Source organism: Emydura macquarii, unplaced genomic scaffold (assembly GCF_026122565.2).
Source record: "Emydura macquarii macquarii isolate MOO-44397 ecotype Brisbane River unplaced genomic scaffold, CSIRO-AGI_Emac_v2 contig_1119, whole genome shotgun sequence".
Taxonomy (NCBI): Eukaryota; Metazoa; Chordata; order Testudines; family Chelidae; genus Emydura; species Emydura macquarii.
In genome coordinates, this window is record NW_027131256.1 from 19532289 (window position 1) to 19550160 (window position 17872).

The 17872-nt window shown below is 38.4% G+C and overlaps 1 protein-coding gene across 1 annotated transcript in view; it reads left to right on the plus strand.

Annotated features, from left to right (window-relative positions):
• EPHA6 (EPH receptor A6) overlaps positions 1-17872 on the plus strand; it is a 709227-nt gene that overhangs the window by 551910 nt on the left and 139445 nt on the right. The window lies entirely within an intron of this gene.

Below are 17872 nucleotides of genomic sequence, written 5' to 3' on the forward strand. Positions count from 1 at the left end.
CCAATGAGAGGGGAGTATCCTAAGCCATTCCCTTTGCAGGGAGTTCAGTCCCTAAATTCATGCTGGAGGGAAGTGCCTATCTCTGCTTAGGCTCCTCAGCGCTGAAGTATTTTCAGGAATGAGGCACCTAAGATGTTTCTTGCAAGAAGCAGCAGCACCCCCGAGTCTCCTCATAACTGGGATGTAGAAAATCCCTGGTTCAAATCTCCCCTCTGTCTCATGAGAAGCTAATTTATTTTTAATCCAAAGTGGAAGAATCTTTGGGCCAAAGAGCATGAAAATGACTCTGTAGCCTGGTGGGTAGTGTACTTCTCTCAGGAGGTGGGAGACCCAGGCTCTAGTTTCCTGCTCCAGTGACTTACTCCAATAGAACAGCTTCAACAGGAGCGGGAGACCCACATCAGAATATCTCATAGTTCAGTGGTTAGGCCACACACCTCAGAGGTGTCAGATCCATGATCAAATCCCTTCTTGTCATTTGACAGAAAGAGGATTTGAACTGGGGGGGGTCTCCCACTTACTAGGTGAGTACCCTAACTACTGGGCTAAAAGTTAAGGGAGGTCTAGAGCCTCTCCATAGGACCATTTTGTGTAAAGCTAGACAGACTCTGTGCACACTTACTCGAGTGGACTCTGCACACAGGTGAGGCAGAAGAATGCCTATCTTCTCCTAGTTCATTAATTGCTCTGGGGCTTAGACTTCCAGATGCTGGGCAGAGGGCTGCAGGGCACATGCCTAAAGGCAGAAACTTCTACTGCAACAATTTGGGCACCTACAAGGTTAGGCAGCAGCTGAGTTGGAGTTTTGTGAATACCTGTAGCACCTAAATCTGAGAGTTAGGCCCCTAAAGTGGTAGGTGACTATGTATCTTTGTGAATCTAGCCCCTTGTTTCTTCTCTCCCATTAGTCTTCAACTATATTATCATTGCCTCACTCATTATTGTATATTTTCTGAATGTAATTGTTTTCTTTTCTTCATATGATTATGAATTTAACTCCTAGGATCAAACCTTCCTGTACTTATTAAGATGCAAATCCTCACTGAAGTCAGTGAGGCAGGATCAGGGCCTGAATAAGTCTTGAAGGATTTGGTCCCTAATTTGTAAAATACAACAATATAAAGCATTTTTTAAAAATGTGATGTATACAGTCATATTAACAAAACACTCTTAAAGGTGCTTGGGAGTTAGGTGCCTAGGCACTTCTAAAAATACCAGTAGGTGCCTATCTGCATTCTTAGGCACCTAAATATCTTTGAAAAGCTGGTCTTAAGTGCCTAAATTGCTTTTCAAAATAGGACTTAAGCTCTCCTGAAAATATTACTCACCTAGAGGTTTGGAAAACACTAATGACGGTCATTATTAAAACATGTGACTGGTTGATTTGGCTTTTCAAACCAATACAAGATTTTTACCTCTTCTGAGCAGCCATTTAATCAGACACTTGAACCATTCAATCTCTTACTACAAAAACTAAACTAATTTATACACTCTTTTCCTTTGGATAGGAACTAATTCTGTTTTCTTCTCATGCACATTAAAGAGCAGAATTTGGCTCTAAACGCATGTCAAAAATACTTGACTTGCTGTTTTAGGCAGATTTTTGGTAATCCTTTAGTAGTTATCAATTTACAGTGTATCATTAAACCTCTGAATCTAGAGGGGAAATCATAACTGATCACAGAAAACAAAGTATGTGTTAATGAATAGCCATCAAAGAACATTAATTTAGGTTAAGAAAAGGTGGGAATTTAAAATTAGGTTGTAAAGGGATCCTGTTCTCATGGAAGCAATCGGATTTTATCATTCAGATAACAGTAGGAGTTAGATATGGGAAAGGAAACTTAAGACATCCGCTCCATCCTCCTGCTAATGCAAAAACTATCATAATTAAACATAGCTGTAATAGTATCAGAGACTGGGACATGGGCAGTCATGCCTAGTGGCTGGAGCAAGAGTCCAGCATAATTGTTAGAGCAGGAAACCAATGCCAGAAGCCAGAGCCAAGGGTCACAGCTGGAGTCAAGAGCCAGAGCCAAGGATCAGAGCCAGCGGCCCCAATGCCAGAGACCAGGATCCAAATCAGTGTTGGAAGCCAGATGCAGAGCTGGAATCAGAAGTCAGGAATTGGAGCTGAGGGTCAGAACCAGGTTACCTGAAGTGAGGCCAGGCTAGGAACAAGCAGGTGCAGGGGCTGTCACAGCCATGGGCAAATGCTTTGAGCTGCTGCCGGGCTTAGAAGCTGGCGTGCTGACTCTTCCAACCAATCAAGCAATCTGCTTCAGTCCAGCTGCGCTCATTAAGTGGCCCAGAGAGTGGCTCTGCTGTTGGCCTGGATTTCTGACAAATATTTTTAAAGGGACAGAGAAGCTGAAAGAGATGAAATACAAGACCAATGAAGACCAGTGTTATCCCATTTGTATTACATTATACGCAACAGCCAAATGCAAACAGCAGTCAGATTTAGCTGAGGAGTGCTGAAGCAGGGGAACAGTGGCATGTGGAATTTATCCTTATTCCCCCTCAGAGGCAACTGTCTTTCTGCCACTACTGAGTCCTTGGTGCACACAAGATTTTAAGGAATGTGGCCAACTGAGACACTCCAGACAATATGTTCCCTAAGAAAACATATTCTGTTTCTGATGTACACAACTAAACGCCACTAAAAGGAATAATAACTTCCAATCCATTTCATGATTTGAGCAGGTCTTTGAAATTTGTAAGGGGAATAGTCCTGGTGTATTAGAGATGTATGGTGTATTTTCTTGTCACCATAAAAATCTGTTCAGACTTGGTGGAGTTATAAATTGTTGAAAATTGCTATGTGCTCTCTATATTCTGCTCTACAGAGACTTGCTGCTAAAATTGCTCAACATTTCATCTGCATTGAGCAAACTCTCTGGCATCTTGCTTCAACATGTCACATGGAACTGAAGCTCCAGGCAAGACATAGACAAACTGATGCTGCTACCACCACCACCACTGTAATCCCTCACCCCATCAAAATACCAAAAGAATAGCATTCATTTAGCCAAGTTTTTCATATGTAATTTGTTTATGCATTATCTCCTCACTCAGCTCCTCACTGTGTTACTAGATTCTCTGATGGCATTGATCCCACAGTCTCCTTTCTTTAGCTCCTCTTTTCTTGGAGTCTTATTTCCATTTCGCAGTCCATATTTGTCTTTCCAGCTCTTGTTCCCTGTACAGTTCAGGTTACAACTAAATAAATAATTAGGATGCACACTGTCTGGGATCTGTTCTAGAATTGTGACGTTTAGGTTGGGATTACAGTTTGGAAAGAGTACTGCTGCTTGCATTTTCCCTTTTTGAACATATTCTGACTGCCTATAAATCATCAGTATACCAGTCACTGAAGAAGCAATGTAAAAAACAGTTAAAAGGGGCTTCAGAATTAAATCATATGAATTTACAGAATATTCCATTTAAATCCCTCAATGTGAGCACTCAATGTTAATGGGAGTTATGTGTACACATTTTAAGATGCAGATATTTAGTTGGAGATTCCATAATGGATTCATGACTAAGCTAATTGGTAAAGTATGTAGTTTTTCTACCAGATTTTAACCAGGTCATTTCTACTGAATGAAATTTGAACATAGATAAATAAGCTGATAATGACTAATTTCTATATTTGTTACATTTCTCTAACAGAATATGCATATGAATACAAAAGTATTATGTGATAGTTTTCTGTAACTACAGAAATTTGTTGATTTCTCACTTAATCTACTTTTGAATTTTGAGCGTTTTTAGCTTTTTTTAAAAAGTACTTGCTTTTGCGTCTATATCCTTCATTTAGCATACAGTTTTTCTTTTATGGTGTGTTAGATTGTTCAGATTTTATTTACAATTATTTTCATTGCAGCAGCAGGTAGCCTAAGAAGTATGGCTAGAGGTAACATTATGGGCTACTTAAATCTTCTCTTTACACTATTTATGTCAGAAGCATTGTTTCCAAAATCTACACAAGCTGGATCATGTTAGGGAAAATCTACCTTAGTGCATTCTCCCTTCACCCCACCAGGCCCTGAAGCTCAAGAGAGAGGATTCCATGAGGACTGAACTATTAAAAGGTCATATGCTTTAATGAGCTGCAGTTTCTGCAATAAAAGACAGCAGTGCCTATCACTGTGCTGCAGCCAGTCAGTGGGCAATAGCAACAGGTTCATCTGGCTCTGCCTGTGGTTTACTAAATCTGGACTGGTACATCTAACTTCAATCCAGGGGGGAGGAAGAGAATTTTTAAAAATATATTTTATGCATATTTTGAAGGTATTGTATTTTTTTTCTAAGCACCAACATTCACTATAAGGTCATATTTTGATCTCCATTACCTCAGTGTAATCTTGATATCACTGATTTCAAAGGAGTTACTCCAGATTTATGCTGATGTAACTGAGATCAGAATCTGGTGCTTATATCTCATTGAGCTTCATTAGTACATAAGAGCTAAGTATTATTATTAAGGAAAATGTCAGCATAGCCCTGAACTCCACCTTTTTATGCAGACATAGAACAAACCACCACTTTACAGAGGTGGCATGCTGAATCTGCAATCTAAAGTGTTTGAGCAGAGAAAAATCAAAGTTATAATTGACTCTGAGGAATATATTAATTGAGTCATTATCAACAGTGTTCACCAACTCCAAACACTTTCTTAACTGAAAGTCATGAATCTCTTTCAACAGCATTACTTGATTCCTCCAAATTGAATCTGCCTGTCTCCCACTCTTTGTTCTCATTATTATGAACTGGAAAGCTACACAAGCAGTAAATAATCAAAGATTCAACTGCAGGACAGTCCAACAGACCGCATCATTAAGTTTAACTAATATAACAAATGGCTGTGGAAAGCAGTTCCACCTCCTAAAGTGAAAGCTACCTCAGCTTTTGATGCTTCTTTTCTATATAATATACATTACATATATAATAGAGCAACCATTCCCATCCTGGGATGCAGGACCCCCTTGGGGGGCACCAAAGATTACAGGGGGTCCATGAGCCTTCAGTAATATTGAGGTCATTTAGCCCCCCCACATTTTGTGCTAGTTGGAACAGAGGAGCAGCCCCGAGCTGAGCTGAGCTGAGCTGAGCTCCACTCCAGCCCCGCCCCGGCCAGGCACCCCGCCAGAAGGGAGCAGCCCTGCACCCGTGGGGGCCTGGAGCAGCCCTGGCTAACCTGCCAGAGCCCGCTTCCATTTCCTCAGTCCATGAGGGATGGGAAGAGGCGGGTTCACACAGGACATGTGATGGTGGTTGTGCCAGGGAAGCTTAGCTTCTTGCTCAGGTAAGAATAATTTATTATTATTAATGTAATTTAGCATTGTTATTGTTATCATTATATGTGTTTATGGCTGGAGAGCGGGGAATTGGGGATGCATGTTTTACCTAGTGTTAACTAGTAGGGCTTTTGCTCAAAAAGGTTGGGAACCACTGTAATAAAGTACACTTTATTTTAAAATTTTAAAAAACCAACAAGAGCATCTTCATCTTTCAGCTTCCACATCCAGGTCTACCCTCCTGCAGCCCCCATGCTGTCCTCACCTTAGAGTCCCCTGTCTTACAGGGTTACTTTGGAGGACTTGTCATTTCTAAAATTATGCATCCCAGACTTTCAAACTCCCAAAAATAAATTCTTCTCTGCCTGAACTGATCACAAAATCTCATACCAAATACCCCTTTTTTCTATTAAAAGTTGTAGTGGCTGGAGGGTCAAAATAATGGAATTCTGCTTTCAGCCTTAACTATGGAGAGTCTATTTTGTTCTCCATAACCTTAATAAATAATCTGAAGACTTTACCTGATATCCTAAATTACAGGGATGTTCCTCATACACTTTTACCATCACTTGAACCATCAGATAGTAAAATTTAAAACATTTTATTTCCACCTAATTTAATTTTACATGTATGACTGACTGGGAAATCCAAATGTACAGTTTACAATGCTTGGAATGGAGCTCTGGATGTTATGCATAACTATAAATATATTAACATTTCAACGCTCTTGTGTAGTATTTTGCTAAAGCTATTTTTGCAGTTTAAGTGCTGATTGAAAAATATTTATTTAATAGACAACTAACCATACACAGACTGTTTTATGACAACCAGCATAACACTTTAAATTACTGTTCCATTAAGAATGTGAAGATGATTCAAAAGAACAGTTATAGCTGTTAAAAGCCTTAATCATAGTTATGTGTTCACATAGTCTCCCAGCAACCAAATTTCAGCATGCACTAACATTTAACAAGCTACAAAATAAATGATGACTGTGTTTGTAGAACTATTTTGAAATAAGTCCCCAATGATTTTTTTTTCCAAATCACTGTTTGTCTAAAACCAACCAGGGAAACTGGACTCTTATCCCACCCAAACATTCTGCAGCTCCTATCGTTTCCTTCCCAGGAATTGTGACCCTTATTCTACACTTGCTTTTTTCTTCCAAAGAAGGTCTAGATGAAGCCAAAACCTGCTAATCCTGGGAGCTAGTACAATTCTCTTAGTGTCAAAATATTTATATTGAATACATAGAACCAGGGATTATTCCAGATTCTACTGGTAAAAAATCAAGAAATAAGAGAACAGATCAGTAATTTAGGGTAATTAGTAACTAGTAACCAGAACCAAGTGTTATAAACCCAGACAATTCAGTTAAGATTAAATTTTGAAGATATTCAGGCATGTCAAAGTATGAAAATGCATAGTCAAGGCACCCAAACAATATCTTTACTTTGTAGTGATGCCATGCAAAAAATTTAGGATTAAGGTATTTTACTGTTTTGTAATCTGATTAGATTAAACTGATTTTTTTTTTTTGAGAGAGAGAGAGAGAGAGTAAATTTCTCCACATCCCCTTCTCCCCCACCACCACCACCACTACTGACTGTCATTGTAGGGCAGGGCACTCAAACATACCTTATTTTGTTTGGATTTCTTTGAATTTTAATATTCTCTCTCTTTTCATGCTTGATTTTGCCATTTGCTCATTCCTGTATTTTATTCTTCATTGCTGGTAAGTACTCCCAATATTAAACCCATTTTAATTCAGTTTGGTCTGAGAATTTCCTTTTTTAATTAGAAATTTCATATATGAACAGTAAACAGACACCCAAAACATTAGTGATATCTCTAATTATTTAGAGAGATAACAGTTGTTTTTCTCAAAATGATCATCTCATTGTGGGCAAGTTATGACTCTAGTTTCATTGAGAAAAATGGTAGAAGACAACTCTTTTGAAACAGGGCAGTTTTACTGGGAATTCCTCAGCCCTTGCTGAAGAAGAAACTGTTGTTAAGAGTAATGGGAAAATATGACCCTTCATTCTTAAACACAGAAAATCTTCAAGTATAACCTATGTTCAAGCTCACAGTGAGTTTTAATGGCAAGGGAAGTTTGAAGCATATGTGTTCTATTATTAAGATCCTTCAGGAGAAACACTTGACACAGTGTACTAAATTCTTTAAGGACCCATTTTAAATTAAATTTAATTCAAGCTAATCAACCAATTTACTTGTAAATCCTCAGAAAATTAATTCAGTACTCAAGAGTAAGTGCTTTAATTTTGGGGAGGATAACTGTATTCTTCATACATAACAAAGTGGCTTCATCTGTGTCATAAGTGCAAAACACATCTCATCCTTAACTATAGAGCCATAAACAGCACTTCTTTAATAGAATAAAAGAAGCAATGTAACTCCTCACACTAACACACATAGGTTGCAGACACACGCTTGTGGTCACTCCATTTATGATCACTGCTATGCCAGAATCAGATGAAGTTAGACTGAGTTCAACTTTTGAATCTGTCCTGTTGAAATTGGGCAAACTGAGTTTGTACCACCTTTCCCATTAGGATCTGACCCCACTGAAAGGAACCATGGAACTACTCACCTACAAGAACTCTGCAAAGCTGACTGAGTTCTTCAATGTCAGAGATTGCTCCATATTCTGAGAGGTGCAATTCAACCCCGTGAAGAGGGCCAACACAATGTCTACATTATTTAAGTCCCATTTAAATGACATTTTGAGGACTTAAATGCGACTTAAATAGTGCATAGACCTCTGTGCAGGTGTGAATTTCCTCAGAGGGAAGCATCCCTCTCTAGGGGTCAAAATACATTACATTAGACAATCCTCAGCTGCCTCTTTCCCAGTGGCAGTCTGATTTTTAATTTTCAGTTCCATCAAGCACACCCACCCTAATCAGGAAGGAAGGCTTGATACAAATCAAATGAACAGATATAAAAAAATGAGTATTTAGAAATAGGTTTAACTGAAGCCAGGATATGAGTGGGAAGCCTTTATTAACACATTTCTCCATGGCAGAATATTGAAACAAACACAAGTATTCTATTTATTGTCATTGCTTCCTTGGAGGGATGTAAAGAAATCTATGGTTTTAACTTGGTTGCTCAAAACTGTCTAATGATGGAAAGAAATGTTTAAACACTGGAGTGTCACACGTGTGCATTCAGGAAATATGAATATTCATGCAGCACCTGCTATGATGTGTGAAAATGTTTTGTCACTTTGATGGTTCTTCATTGAAAGCCTATATGTCACTAAAGGGGTTACAGGTCTACACTAAGCCCCCACAAGCATGTTCATAAAAGATATGAATTTCACAAGTGCTCAGGATTGGTCTAACTGAGCCCACTGAAAAGGGCAAATGGGATGACGTGGGTAATTATAGGCATGTCAGCCTCACATCAATCCCAGATAAGATAATAAAGCAACTGCTACAGGACTTGATTAATAAATAACTGAAGGAGGGTGATGTTAATTAATGCAAATCAACATGGGTTTATGGAAAATAAATCCTGTCAAAATAATTTGATACCTTTTTCTGATGAGATTTACAAGTTTGGTTGATAAAGGTAATATATTGATGTAATATACTTAAACTTCTGTAAAGCTTTTGATTTGATACCACATGACACTTTGATTAAAAAACGAGAACAATATAAAATTAATGACACACTTTAAATGGATTAAAAACTGGCTAATTGATAGGTCTCAATGTAACTGTAAATGGTGAATTGTCATAAAGTGGATCTGTTTCCAGTGGGGCCTGAAGGGATCGTGTTTTTTTGCCTTACGCTATTTAACATCTTTATCAATTACCTGGAAGAAAACATTAAAATATCACTGAAAGTTTGAAGATGACTTAAAAATTGAGGGAGTTGTAAACAATGAAGAGGACAGGCCCCTAATATCTAGCGGTATAAATTATTTGCTTGTTTGCAGTTTACCAGGTTAAGTGTTTTTAATACAGCTAAATGTATACAGCTGAGAACAGAGAGTGTAGGCTACACTTACACAATGAGGGACTCTGTCTTGGGAATCCATGACTTTGAAAAAGATTTGGGGTCATGATGGATAATCCGCTGAACAGGAGCTCCCATGTGACGCTGTGGCCAAAAGAGCTAATGCAGTCCTGAGGTGCATAAACTGGGGAACCTTGAATAGGAGTAGAGAGGTTATTTTACCAGTGTATTTGGCACTGGCGTGACCATTGCTGGAATACTATGTCCAGTTCTGGTGCCCTCAATTCAAAAAGTAAGTTGATAAATTGAAGAGGGTGAGAGAAAAGCCACAAGACTGATTAAAGGATTAGAAAACATGCATTAAGTGATAGACTCAGGGGGCTCAATCTATTTAATTTAACAAAGAGAAGGTTAAGGGGTGACTTGACTACAGTCTAGAAGTACCTACATGCAGAACAAATATTTATAACAGGCTCTTCAATCTATCAGAGAAAGCTATAACATGATCCAATGGCTGGAAGCTGAAGCTAGACAAATATAGACTGGAAATAAGGTATACATTTTTTAACTGAGAGAAATTTAACCATTGGAACAATTTACCAAGGATCATGGTGGTTTCTCTATCACTGACAATTTTTAAATCAAGAGTGAATGTTTTTCTAAAAGATTTGCAAAATAATTCCCAGAGCATAAATTGTATGGCCGATGCTTTACAGGAGGTCGGACTAGATGATCACAGCTGTGCCCTCTGGCCTCAGAATCTATGAACTCTAGAAATGCTTTTCTCTTCACAAAGACTCTAAACATGTCATATTGGGCTTCCCTGATCATTGCACTCTGTTTACAAGTAAAAAAAACTGTTTGTTTTTCAAACTGCCAGCCCTGGAAACTCCACCTGGCCTCAGAGCAAACTGAGTTCTCCCACATAATCGTCAACAAAGATTCTGCAATGCAATTTAGAGACTCAGCTACACCTGGGCAATTTAGTGCCTTTAAATTATGCTCCCAGTGACACCTGTGTAGTCTAAAGGCCGCCAGTGGGTTTACACAGGTATGGTGATTGGAATTTAGTAAATAATTCTGTTGATGATAAATGAGGAATAGAATCCAGCTCATTGATTCTAACAGAAGCTGCATGGCTGTGCCATGCAGATAATTACAAAAGTTTCTGCTTTTTACTGCTATCTCATGAGCTACATATTTTTGGGGGGCGGGAGCTAAGCTTACTCAAGTCCTTGGAGTATTAAAATGCAAGTTGATTTATCTGATTTTTAAATGATTTTACAGGAGGATTTAAAAATGTTTGTTTCTTTTAGATCTGTTTTGATCCTATCAATATTTAATACTGATTATTGCCTCAATTTTTCAAATACTGTACATTGGAAACATTTAATTTATACTGTTTAATTGGATAGTGTCATGACTATAGTTAACCCAACACACTGTAGCTCTAGAACAGGAGCCCCATTACTCGGCCCAATGGTACACCAAGACCACATTTTGCCAAAGGGAATGGCCATTCCTTCAATATATTTGTGCTACTGTTATGAGTGCTACCAGTGCTAATAGATGGTGCATGAAAATAGGTTTTGGAGCAGCAGTAAAGTGCTCCTGCTATGCATTTTTACTTCACCCATCCATCTGCCCTGATCCATTCTGACCTATGCTAGTAAGATGACTGAGATTTATTGTGCAGTGCACGGTTCTACTCAATTCTCACCCAGCCCTTTTCCATCCCTATGTGGTTCAACAAAGTAATGCCAGGATTCTGCCCATAGTATAACTTATAGTTTGCAGTAAGGATATTTGCATATTCTCCCTGTTGTGCATATTAAGCAGCATGTTATTACTAATACTTAGTACTCATATCACTTTTTATTTCTGAAGTATTTTGCAGATGTCAACTTTCATAAGTCATCTGTGAGGTAGATAAACATTTACAAATATGTAAATTGAAGCAGGTGAAGTGACTTGCCCAAGTCCATAAAAGGAAATCCGTGTCAGTGTCAAGATTGGATCTGAGATGTTCATGATTTGCAGTTCTGAACTCACACCATTAGTATGTGCCTATTTACAGAAGTGAACATATTCATGCACAATTTTCAAACCTTAGACCCAGATGTTCAGCTAGTGCAAATCAACATAACATGATTGATGTCAACAAATTTGTAAGATCTGACCCTTAATTTCTTAGCCATCTTAACTTTTTATAGTCTTAAGACAGAGTCCACATGAATAGTGCCCTCCCTAGGAAGTGAATGTCCAGCACAGCGGTCAGGGGCCTATTACTGGAAGACATTCAGGATGTCAAGTTGCCAGCATATATTAATGAAGCAATTGTGTAATTGTGAAGAGTGTCAGACCAAAGAGAGACACACTAGCAGGCCTCCAGTTTCAATATATTCAGTTCTTCTTAAATAGCAGCCCATATTTTTCTTCAAATTACACTGAAAGGTTAATAAGGATGTGTTGTCTTTTGTTCTTCATACAACAATAACCATATGAAGGAACCACGCAGGCATAGTTGGGCCAGGAGTAACCATATTTAGGCAACCTCTACACTGAGTTGTTGTGATTTCTAGCTCACATACATATACTAGTGCTAGCTTGATGAGAGCTAATGCAAGTATACATAGTGGTGTAGCCACAGTGGCAATAGGAACTAAATCGTGCCATATACATATCCACCAGGTTCAAGCAGGTTTGTACACAGCACGGCTATGCTGTGCCACCACTGCTCACATTACCACTGCTACACTACTATTTATACTTGTACAAGCTCTCATTGATCTAGAGTGAGTTGAGAATTATGGCCCTAGCTTGTATTGTCAGGTGTTGGTTGAGTGTGTGTTCTTTCAGTGTGCCGCTCGACTTCTGCGCAGAGAATGGACACAGCAGACCTTGACCAAACTGCCCAATAAATCCACACACACCCAGATTCAGTAGTGAAGGCACCCATCCATGTTTATTGCCGACAAAGCACCTCGTAGCCTCGACAGGGATACTAAGACATGTATGCCCATGAAAATGGACACGTCTCAGTGAATAGTGGGATTTTCCATTCCCCACTCGGCTGGCTAAAGACACTCCTTTTGAGACCCTCTTTCATACACTGACACAAATAACTTACATATTGTCCATCTGACTTGGTTAGATACCACCCTCTGATGTGGTTTGTTACCACCATTTACCTTGTACATGCTGGTTCAATCAAAACATCTCTGTCCATCATACTGTCATCCTGACCTTATCCTAAAAAGAGGTCAGCATGTGCTTGTTATCTTTGGAGAGTGTACTTGTATCATACTTGATATTGGGGTGTTTCTGGTACCACCTTTCTGGAATGTGCTTGCGTAATTATCTTGTGCCTGCTACTTCTTTAGAAATGTGTGTTTTGTCAATATCAGCTCTGGTCTTGCCAGTTTCTGTGAACTTGCAAGCAGGTTCACAGCCGGACTGCTAACTTTGCTTATAATATCAGGGCCCAACTACTGCTTTAGCTCAGGCCTCAGGTCTTGTTCTTAGGCCTGTTATACTAGGCCTTATATCTGCGGCTCTCACGTTCTGCTACAGCTTGTCATGTAGATGTAGCCTTACTAAATTAGTACAACATCCAAGGCATAGCTATGTACATACTGCTGCTTTGGCTGGTTTCTGGCGGTTTCTAAAACAGTGAGCACCACTAGAGGGCTCACAAACTATTAAAAGGAATACTATCCTATTACTATATACTGCAGGAGGACTAGAAAACCTACCAAAAAAAGGAAGGGAATGTGGGAGGAGGGAAACTGTCTCTGAAAGAAAGTTCTAGACTTCAGTAAGGACACTTGCTCTTCACCAAACCCACAAAAGTTAGTAGTGGCTGGAGCAGAGGAAACTATCATTTTCTGAGAATTTTTTAGTAATTCATCTGCTCCTGGAAGAAATTCATACAGGAAGCCTACAGCACAGGCCAAAATTACTGCTATCTATTAAAACTTCAGTCTCAACTGAAATATTTACTGCAAGAATTGCAGAGAATGAAGAGGAATTCTCTCTGTAGTTCACTTTAAAGTATCTGCCTGAAGAGATTTTCAAGTGATTACAGTATTTTGATAATAAAATTAAGGACCTGAGAAACAGAACATGATGTTCAAACATAACAATAAAGATGACACAGAAAGCTGAAGGCCAAAACATGACTGAATTTGTAACCAACGTTATTAACAAAGAGATGGGGGAAATGACTTTCACATAAATTGGAAGAGGAGGGATTATGTAGCTCCCTTCAGCCAAAATTCAGGAGTGAGAGAACATGCCATAATACAAAGCTGAGATTTCAGGACATAGCATTCTTACACATGCTATGAAGCACGGAAAATTCATGTGGGAAGCAGCATATTTTCTTTATCTTCCCAGACATGAATTCTGAGACCAGCAAGGAAAGAAGGGAATTCAGAGCAATAATATATACCCTGGGAGAGAGAGAGCTACAAAGTGCTCTTTATTTCTTAGAAACTTTCATTAGGATAGCAGTACAACTGAAGAAAAAAATTAAAATTATTGCATCATATTCAACATACTTAGGTAAGAATATCTTTTTAACAGTGAGTAGGTTGTATAAATTGAATTTCATCTTTGCTGGACAAAATACTTAAAAGAATGAAACCAGCCTCTGTATTTTTTGAGTAGAAAATAATGGGCCAGATACGCTACACAATCAGGGGAGGCAAAGGTGGCCTGAATTCTGCTCTTTCTTACATTTTGATTGCTGCTGTTCCAGCAACAAGAGTCAAGTGGATGTGGTGGCTGGGGTTGCCATCTTTCTAATGGCTGGTACCCGAACCCCCAGGCCCCAGCCCTTTCTCCACCTCTTTCCATGCAAGGTCTCACCCCTGCACGCCACACACCACCATAAGCAGCCTGGCCCGAGAGGCAGTGGTGGCTGCTGCTGCTGCGCTGCCTCCTTCCTTCCGTTTAAGGTTGCCACAGATTTAAAAAAAAAATAGACATCAGGGCTTGTTAAATGGCACCCAGACACTCAAGCTGAAACCTGGACTGTCTGTGTGAAAACCAGACAGGGGGCAACCCTAACCGTTCCCCAGTCAAACTCTCTACTCCAGATAACAGAGAGGGGTATAGTAAAAAATCCACTACCCTAGCTTTGCACCACCTGGAGATTACTTTATGCAAGGAAGAAAATCCTCCGATAACCAATTAAGATGGCTTTCATGCTGCTTTTCACCACCGAACTGGGGACCAGACTTTGGCCCAATGTATCAAAAAGGTGTACATCTACACTGCAAAAAAAGACCAAAAAACCTGGCAGTAAGTCTCAGAGCTTGGGTCAATTGACTCTGGCTTGCAGGGCTCATGTTACGGGTCTAAAAATACTGTAGACATTCAGGCTTATGCTGGAGCCTGGACTCTGAAACCTCCCCGACTCCGGGTCTCAGACCCCAGGACTGTACTGCCATACCTCTTGTTTCAAATCATCCCATGCTATTTACCTCCTTCTCAAATTAATTCTGTATTTATTCACTTTCTTTGGGTATACTTCTCATAAACAACATTTCTGCATATTCTTTTTTCTTATGAAATTGTGTGCATCCCAAGGCAATGGAAATCAGAAAAGGTGCCGATAAAGCATGAATGAACTCCAGAAGTCTCACAATGTGTCACTAATGAAGAATTGACTTTTAGCCTGAAATTTAACAGTTTTTCAAAAAATATTTGTCATATTGTAATGGTGTACAAGGGTAACAAATAAGCTATTTCTTTCATTGTACTCACCTTGGCCCTGGTCCTGCAATGTGATTTGCTGGCATCCTTTCATGAGAAAATTATTGTTCAGACTCTTTCTCACTACTTTAATTGAAGTGGCTTGTTCTAACTCTTTGATTACTCTAGTATTTAATTTATTTATTTATAAATAATATCACTCCAGTTGTCTGAAAGATCAGGCTAAACACTTTTTTTTTCTTCCACTTCCACACTCAGATTCAAATCTCACAAGGATTAATGGAACAACAACATTAGAAATTACAGAATAGAGAGCATATCCTATCGCAGTCTACATAAATAGCAAACATTTTCCTTAGTTCTACACAATCATATAGTCATTCTGTTTCTTATTCAGAAATATTTTTGGCAGGAGCAAAAAGAAAATGAATAGCTTAAAAACAAAACAAATATTTTTCTGTGTTGCAGAACTGTAGTTAGCAGAAAGTGTCTGCAGGTGCTCAAGCAGAGATCCACCTACCAGTACAAAAGCCAGTCTGGGGTTTTCAGGTAGTTGCAATCTGATGGCATTGTCCTTTGAAATTCTGAAAGCTTGGAAATGGTTTAAAATAATAGGTCTGATATAACAATATACAAGAGCTCAAGCTAGAAGCTCTAATTGTTCTTTCTGGCTTTAAACCTTGTTGTAAAGACTCTGGAAGAAAGTTTGCCCTGAGTAATAAGCATATACCATTATTACAGAATCCAAATCTATCTCTGTAGTAGTTTGAATATAATCTGACATATTCCAAGTATTTCTCATATACTTCAATTGCTTTGTTGCCCTTATTTTTTCCTGCTAATACAGTTTAATTATAGTTTTCTATTGTGGCATTGTCTGTGTAATTATATTTATTTAATTTATATATATTATGATCTTTGGTGTGATGAAATCATGCATCTGGTGGCTTTATAGTGGCATGTGTTCAACTTGCTCTGGAATCATGGCTTATTTTTCTTGTCTATTTTTTCCCTTTTAATACCTATAATAACAGATGACTCCTCTGAAGGTTCTTCCCCTGCTGTAACATTGCTCCTCTCCCCCCAAGAAATTTGTGCAGAGCTAAATAATGCTTTACAAAATAGCTGTACAACCTTCTACTCTCAATGAGGTGCACCGAGAGAACTGCATTCCTGAAGAGACGCTAGATGCTTAAAGAAATGTTACATTGTCCACTCATCAGTTTTAAGAAAACTTTTCCTTTTAAACATTGTTTAACATATAATAGGCCTAACAGTAGCAGCCTCCTAGCAAAAGAAACATCTATTGTACTTTTTCAGCAGGGAAGGTAAAGCATAGGAGCCTGCAAAGCCTTTTTTGCAAACTATGATTTGGACTTGGGAACAGAGAATAGACTGCTTCTTCCTTTTCTAAAGAAAACAAACACACTAAGCTACAGGGAACTTATGTTTTCTGTAGTGATATCCATGCAGTTTTCTATGCCATTTCTGAAACTCAGTTATTTTGTTTTTGTTATTACACTTCCACTTCCTTACATTGATTTGCATTTGCAGACTTTTCGCTCTGCCTTCCTCTTATGCTTGTAATTTTTAGATTTTTCCCCCCCTTGGATATTGTATTTTTCTCATTAATTCTTTTTCAGTTTTCTGCAATATACTTTTTATTAAATACTTTGAGAGACAAGGGAGATGAGGTATCTTTTATTGGACCAACTTTTGTTGGTGGAAGGGACAAACTTTCAGGCTTCACAAAGCTCTTCCTCAGGTGTCTAGATGTGATAGATGATCTAAAGTCTGCTAGTAATTCATCTTTTATGGTAAGAGAAATACATACAAAAAATTTAAACAGTCACAAAGAGAGCTTTGGAGGTGACCCTTTTTAAATTTTGTATTAATTTCTCTTCCATAAAACATGAATTATTGACAGACCTTAGATCATCTATCACTCCAAGAGAGAAAACTAGGTCCTGAAAAAGAAAATTACTGATTCGGATCCCAATATTTGCAGAGATTCGTCTGTGTTGAGTCCCCTGACTTCATTCAGCTCTGCATGGGTGGAAGGATCTGCCTATGCAGATCCCTTTGCAGGATGAGGGTTGTGGACACTGAGCAACTTAGTACAAAAGTGCCCAATGATATGCTCATTAAGAACAGTTCTTGAATAGAAGTGAAAATTTGGAAAATTTTATTAAGGCTGTCAACACTAGGCTTGCCTGGGATAGCCGTGGGGAGAAAATTGTTTTGATTTATTGTCTTAGTTCCTTAGAGAATTCTGATCCTACTCTTCAGTTATTAAAGGTCTTTTAAGGATACCTAATAAAGGGTCTGTGTTTAAGACCTCAATTATATCTATTTTCTTCTTTCATACTATAATAATTTTTGTACCATCTTCACGTTTTAAAAGGGAAAATGAAGCAAGTATTGAGGAAAAACAGATCTATTGTTTAGGAAAACCAAAGGAGTGACATTTTTTCAGATCTCTCTAAGGTTACCAGGCCCAACAAAAAATTCATGTTTCTTCAGGATGAATTTGCTTAATTGGGTTGCTCAGCATCTACAGAAGTACCCACAAATTGAAACTGTATAAAGATTTAAAAACCTATTTATTTTCTAAAGGTAAGGATAATAACGCTTTTTCCATCTCTGAGGAGCAACCAGGAAGTGCCTTTTAAAAATGATGACAGCAAATATCAAAACTCATCATTGCCCAGCTTTTTGAATGGGAGTTTATTGTTTTTACTAACATAAAAATGATGCTCAATAATATTTATTACCCAACTATAGTTTGAAAAAATTAAAATTAAACCTAAACTTGGAGAATTTTGATGTTTTTCCCCATTGTATTTTTTTATATTGAA